General features: G+C 43.0%; 1 long non-coding RNA gene across 1 annotated transcript in view; it reads left to right on the top strand.

The window, feature by feature from the left end:
* Positions 1–1459: 1459 nt before the first annotated feature.
* The window catches only part of LOC102453262 (uncharacterized), a 140666-nt gene continuing 136125 nt past the window's right edge, over positions 1460–6000 (top strand). Inside the window, exons 1-2 of the long non-coding RNA XR_016347022.1 lie at positions 1460–1600; positions 1960–5387. This is a non-coding gene — a long non-coding RNA (uncharacterized LOC102453262). The remainder of the gene's footprint in view (positions 1601–1959; positions 5388–6000) is intronic.

Genomic DNA, 6000 nt, shown 5'->3' with positions numbered 1-6000 from the left:
TACCTCCAGTATCCCGAAATAGCTCTGCAGTGTAGACATACCCTCAGAGGTAGTTCAGCAGCTTACAGGGTTGAGCCCCTCAGACTACATGTACAAGTGCATTTCTACTTTTGCACGGATGGTTTTTGGAATCAGCCCACACACTCCCATCAGGGTTGGATTCCTATGAGATGCTATCACATTCAATTCCAAATCACACAAGAAGAGTGATCCCATAGGAGCCTTTATGATCCATTTCGGGTGTGAAGAAGTAGCATGTTCTTTATGGCCGAGATTGAATTATACAGAACTGCTAAGTGAAATGTAATTGTGCATGGGGGAGGGAGGAGAAGGATCATTAGATGAATGAGAAGCCCAGATCTGGGGCCTTGCTTGCAAGCAAACAAGTCAGATTCATTAAGAACAAGTAGAGTCACATTTATCGTTATTTATGTTTTCTCCCCAAGGTGACCAGGTGTTATCCTCACACTCAACTTTGTTTTAAAGCTGGACCTTGTAAGAGTCCCTGAAATCTAAGAATACCCACTTTCTTCCCTCACTTCAAGAGCACAAGTGAATGTAACATGCTCACATTTTGTGTAAGTACCTCACTTTTAATTAACGAGGGTGAAGATTTTTCATTGGGGCCCAAAACTAGCATGAACAAACCCCCAAGAGATACCCGTGTGTTCAGTTATTACATGCATTCACAGGGCACCCATCGGGGGGGTGACTTTTCATGGCTTAAAGTTGGGCTTATTTGCATTCGCCAACACAAGGAGCAGAGACCGCATGCTCCTCGGGGACAGGCAGCTTGGAAAGTTTCAGACTAGAGATGCAGTTAGCTGGTGTAGTGCCTGGGATCTCCCAGTCTGGCACAACACAGTGCTTCTGAATCACAGCTCTTCTCTCTTTAAGGTAAGAATCAATAGCCTTTCCACTTCTTTCCCCTGCCGCCTCTTCCAGGTATGTTTCCACCAGGCAGGGAAAAAGGGAGCAAAGGGAAGATAGGTAATCCGTCCCACACTGACCTCATCCTCCCTTCCCCCCCAACCAAAAAACAACAGCAACCAAAAGCCCTGAGGGGAGACAAAGGTCTTCCGGAATGAACATGGTCTCTGTCTCTGTCTCTCAACAACAGCACTTACCATACATAGTCTGGGCCTGGTGAAACCTTGGGGCAGGCAGAGAGTGGTAAGATGAGAGGGTTCTCTATTTGGCGGAGCTAAAAATAGCTGAGGGTTAAAAAAAAAAAAAAGCCAGAGTCAGGCCCCTGCAGGACTAGTAGTCAATGGGCTGAGAGAAGGGATTGAACTCCAAATACTCCCTGCTCGGCCGTCTCCAGCTGACAGGCTATTTTTTGCCATGGTTGACTAAATATGGTCAGGGAGGCAATGGCATGAGAAGGGGCCACAGGCTTGGGCGTGCATGTTTCAGATGCTTAGCTGGGTATATAAGCACTGGAAAGGTGGACTCGTTTTCTGATCAGAGGTTTCCCCCCGCCCCCCCGACTCTGTGCAGCCCCGCTTTTTTTTTTTTTTTTTTTTTGCATGACTGCTCTTGGTTGCATCCTGACCTCTACCTCAGGCTGACCCTTTGGAGGGACATATGTGGGGGGGAGGTGAGAGGAAGGGCGGGTGATGGGAGACTTCTGCAGACACAGCCATTATGCATCAAGGTGTGCGGCAATCTGAACAGGAAAGGTTGCCTCTCCTTACCTCCTGCTTCACCCTTCTATTCTGCCTGTGCTCTTCAATGCTCTCTCTCTCTCTCTCTAGCTCCGTCTCTTCGCCTCCGCTGTAAGCTTTAAAGCTCTCCCTCCTTTCCTTCCCTCCTCCCACCCCACTAAGCCTGCGATGCAGAAGGAGGGATTGAGTTGTAGTGGTGCTTGTTGGGGGGGGGGTGCCTCATCTTTTTTTTTTTCTCCAAGTGAGGACTAATACTATTACTGGGCCTGCTCTTTTTCCCTTCCTGCATTAGAGATTGGCTATAAGGAGAAGGCTGACGGCTGCAGCATGAAGCGCATTATTACCTTGTGATTCCATGACCCTCCTCTATGCATCCCTAACTCTCGAAAGCTGATTCAGCTTTCAGCTAGAAGGCTGGTGACTCTACTGCTGCAACAGAATCTTCTAACTGGTATGTCTTCTCTCCCCCCACCCCCTCCTATCTGTCTTTCTTTTAACTGCAACCGGCTCAGCTTGTTTTTAAACACTTTCCTGGCTAATGCCCCTCAAACTTGTGCGGGGACTTAAATGTGTGTCTCTGCTCTCTGGACTGTGTGTGTGTGCAGAATGTGTGTTTCAATAGGGGGGTGGGTTAGGAGACCTTTTCTTTCTTGTTCTGCTGTGGTATACTCCGCATTTTAAAAAAAAACTGCAGAGCAAGCACTGGACTAGAATAATCTCAACTGAAATGTCAGAACTTTGACATGCAATCATTTTGCAAGGTTAAACCAGCTTTTAAATGCCTAATGCTGAGATGGGCTAGCTAATGACACCTGGGGGAAAATTTTTTTTTGTAATACCTTGTAGCTGTGAGCTGAAATAATACCAACAAGAACAAAGCTGAAATGTGGTTAAACTTACACTAACTCGCAATGATCTCAACACTGCGGTGATTAACCATTGAAATGCTGGGAAGCGGGTATTTAATTACAGATATGTGGTTTATGGACAATCAAAAAAGGAACATCAGAAAGAAGAGAAGTTATATTTTCATTGCAAAGAATTTAAAATGCAGGTTACACTTCACGTGCCAATTGACTATTCTTGCTTCTGAAGCAAAACGCTGACTGTGGTCATTATATTTTTTATGATAGTGGTGTATATATGCACACACCCATGCAGACACACATAATGATAGATGCTGTGATGTATATATACACACATCTATATGCACAATAGAGAGATACTGCATATACAAAGCATATAAATAGATGTAATATATAATTTATATTATGTGCATACAATATATATTACATCTGTGTGTCTATAGTATGCCTGTGTCTCTGTGTGTGTATTAGAAATTGTACACTCTTCAGTCATGTGTAATTGTGTAGTCAGAAATCCTTGATTTGTGTTGTCATTTTAATTGCTGGGTTTCTCCTGAAATGATGATGTCGTCTCTGCCTCAGAATTTTTTTGTAAAGTGACTCAATTAAATCTTAACTGTACAGAACAGATCATAGGCGGGCTTGGCTGGAACTAACACAAACTTCTACCTCATTTCAACTTCCTTTCACACTTCTCCCGTCTACCCCCATGAATAAAGACCTTCTCCTGCACCTCCCATTCTTTGCAGCTCTAAAAAGTTCTGTGCTGTCCAGCCGCTGCAGATAGAATTCTGTAATGACTGGACAAGTGCATTGAGTCTGGATTGAAGGAGGAAAGCCCTGTGAATGTGAACACATGTCATCCCCCACCCCTTCATCCTCTCTCCTCCCACATTTAGCTTCACTTCCATTAGCTCAGGCTGTCTTTCATCAGCTTCTCATCTCTGCACTCTTCCTTTGTCAAATGACACCAACAGTTTAGGATTTCCCTTTCCCAAGATTTGTGTGCCCCCAATTAGCATGCAACATTTTCCACTCTGAATGTATCAACAGACAGCTAAACCAGCTCAGACGAGTGAGGAAAATGGGGGCTCCAGTAACACAATAAAACCCGATAAAATGTAAAATAGGGCAGCAGATTTTTTTTTACTATGCCAAAAATTTAAAAAGGCGCATTTTTGGAAATCATGAATTTCTATGAATACCTGCAAAGTAAATTTTAAAAAATTGAATACCTTTTCACTCAGAGGTTACTAATATAAAAGCAATTGCCACTTGTTAAACTCAGTAAGAATGGATAAACTTGCCCTGACTTTCAGAAGTCATTGGACAGGGGTTCTTTTCCTAATCGTTAATTATAATAAAGGGTTAAGCCCTTTAACTTTAAAATACCTTATGAAATACTCTCCTTATTGTCCTTTAGTTGATGCCAATTCATCTGCAAAAGTTTGGTACTGTACAGGAGAACAGACATCAAAATTTATTTAGGGAAAGTTAATGGTGTGTCAATTACAAATGTTTTAAAGGTCAAAGAAATAAAGTAACCATCCTTCTTCCCACACTTCCATTTACTGCTGTTGGGACAAGTGATAACAAAATTCAGTTGAATGTCTCATCCATGCAAATCACTCCCTAGGTGTCTGATTCTTCCTGAAATTTGAGAAATCAGACTTTCACTCACACAATTGGTGTGTCTATTTAAACCGTTCTCTCTCCTGACTTAATTTTTACTGCTTCCATGCACTCGCATAGTATCACAGGTCCACATCTCTTCTCTTTAGTCCCCAAAGGTTGAAATCTGGCTTTAAATTAGACAAATAACAGTAAGTGATAAAATCACCCAAACCAACCAAAAGCAATCAAAAAAGAGGTAAAACCAAACCAGGGCTAAAGCATGTGAGCAGTGAAACACACCAGGAGTAAAGCCACTTTCAGGGCTTCATAGTCATTAACCTGAAGAAACACTGACATAGTGGGACTTCTTCTCTGTTTCTTTTGGGTGGTGACGGAAGTTGACGGGGAACTGGGAAATATTTACTTCCCAGTTTGCAGCTATATTCTGAAAAGCAGTGGGAAAATATCGATACAATTAAGTATTCCAAAGTGCTTAGTTTGCCACTTGCTAAGTTTACTTAAACCCTCTTTAAAGGGTTCATTAGAAGACTGTGAGAAACGGTAAAATTCATTAACACTCAGGCAGCCATTCTACATTTGCCTGTAAATTGGTATTGATCTGCAGGCTCGGGTTAGGGGTAGCAGGCAAACGAAGCAGGTGAGTGGACAAGCTAAGCATACCATTACAGCAATGCTGAATGAGCATTAAGCGCCCCGTGTGACCTCCTGGTTTGCTTGATGCCTAAAGCCTGCCTATAATAGTCTCGTATTCAGTACAATCATCATTTTCAGCAGTGCCACTCGGACCACATTGTTCAGGGAGCTTTAAAGCTCACAGCGGCTGTGAGGCAACAAGGGAGAAGAGAGAGAGAGAGAGAAAGGAAAAAAAAGAGGCTGACTGACTAATGCAAACTGGAGAAAGAGCTGTACACACACACATGCACCCCACCCACCTGCAGAGGAGTGCTTGAGGAGTAACTCGCAGACTTCCACTCCGGCCTGTGCTTCCTGGCAACTAGCTTTGGCTGCCCCGTTCTGTTTTTTATTTTGCATATCTGCAGGTATGGCACAGGCATCCTCAGCTGTCATGGAGTTCAACTGGATGACATTTAAAAATAATTTAAAAAACCCCAAATCCCAACCCCCCAAAAAGGCATGTCCATTCTTTTCGGGTTTCGCATCTGCAAGGCAGTGTTTCACGTACAATGACCTACAAAGGAAAAATCTCTGGACTCTCCAGGTAAGATCATTTTATTTTCTTCTGCTTTAACCCCAACTAATTGACAAAAGCAAATCTTTGTCTGTAACTGATGACTTTGCTAACCCTGACAAATGGATCAGGCAAGCTTGGTGTTGATTTTTTGCCAGACCGTTGATTTTTTTGAGGTGATGTGTACCCCAAATTTGAGAACAGCACTGGAATCTCTTTTTTCCTAATAGCTTGGGGGGTGGCGGGGGGAGAAAAGAATCCCTCCAGTAAGAGCTGGGTAATTGTCTGATTTTTTTATTACTGAAAGTTTCGGATTTCAAATGAAATATCTACTTTTCAGGTGAACTGAATGGGATTTTATTTTCTTTCACAAACTCCCCCTCCCCATTTTTGTGAAAAAGAAGCACTCTCGGGGCAAATGGCCAGATTGCTCGGAGTTTTTTGTCCAACGTAGTGTCCATTTCCGGTCTCGGTGACAAAAATCAGACATCTACAGAGGAACAGCTGTGGATTATTGGAGATTAGTCTGAAGTGGGGAAAAGTGTGTGTGTGTGTGTGTTGCTGTATAGGGGCTGGAGGAAAGAGAAACTCTGCTATTTTAAATTCAGCCTTAACTGAGCACTCTTGGGATGTGAATTCTGAA

Source organism: Pelodiscus sinensis, chromosome 17, assembly GCF_052426305.1.
Source record: "Pelodiscus sinensis isolate ZL-2025 chromosome 17, ASM5242630v1, whole genome shotgun sequence".
Taxonomy (NCBI): Eukaryota; Metazoa; Chordata; order Testudines; family Trionychidae; genus Pelodiscus; species Pelodiscus sinensis.
This window is presented reverse-complemented; position numbering and strand designations above follow the sequence as displayed.